The sequence below is a fragment of the Dermochelys coriacea genome, chromosome 2 (assembly GCF_009764565.3).
Source record: "Dermochelys coriacea isolate rDerCor1 chromosome 2, rDerCor1.pri.v4, whole genome shotgun sequence".
NCBI classification, from domain to species: Eukaryota; Metazoa; Chordata; order Testudines; family Dermochelyidae; genus Dermochelys; species Dermochelys coriacea.
Genome location: NC_050069.1, coordinates 1,968,664 through 1,969,497, shown reverse-complemented (window position 1 = coordinate 1,969,497; position 834 = coordinate 1,968,664).

Below are 834 nucleotides of genomic sequence, written 5' to 3'. Positions count from 1 at the left end.
CGAGCCCCCGCGCCGGAGGTCACGGGGTCATAGCCCCGCGCCAGCGCTGGGCGGGGTCGGGTCTGGGCCACGCCCCCCCGCCCGGCAGTTCGGGGCCCCGCCCCCCCAGCCGAGTCCTCGCGCCTCCCCGCCCAGGCCCCGGACCCCCGCTCCGGGCAGGGAGGGGAGTTTCCAGGGGCTGCCCCGAGCTCCGCGGGGGAGCCAGGCTCCCGGGGCGGGGAGGGAAAAGAGCTGCGAGCCGGGGGGGGGAGAGTAGCCAGGCTCCGGGGGGGGGAGCTGCGAGCCAGCGTGGGAGGGTAGCTGGGCTCCGGGGGGGGGAAGCTGAGAGCCAGGGTTCGGGTAGCCAGGGTTGGGGGGGAGCTGCGAGCTGGGGGGGGGAGTAGCCGGGCTCCGGGGGGGAACTGCAAGCCGGGGGGCAGTAGCTGGGCTCGGGGGGGAGCTGCGAGCCAGAGGGGGAGGGTAGCTGGGCTCCGGGGGGGAGGAAGCTGAGAGCCAGGGTTCGGGTAGCCAGGGTTGGGGGGGAGCTGCGAGCTGGGGGGGGGAGTAGCCGGGCTCCGGGGGGGGGAACTGCAAGCCAGAGGGAGAGAGTAGCTGGGCTCGGGGGGGGAAGCTGCAAGCCGGGGGGCAGTAGCTGGGCTCGGGGGGGAGCTGCGAGCCAGTGGGGGAGGGTAGCTGGGCTCGGGGGGGGAGTAGCCAGGCTTTGGGGGGGGGAACTGCAAGCCAGAGGGGGAGGGTAGCTGGGCTCCGGGGGGGGGGAAGCTGAGAGCCAGGGTTCGGGTAGCCAGGGTTCCAGGGGAGAGCTGCGAGCTGGGGGGGAGTAGCCGGGCTCCGGGG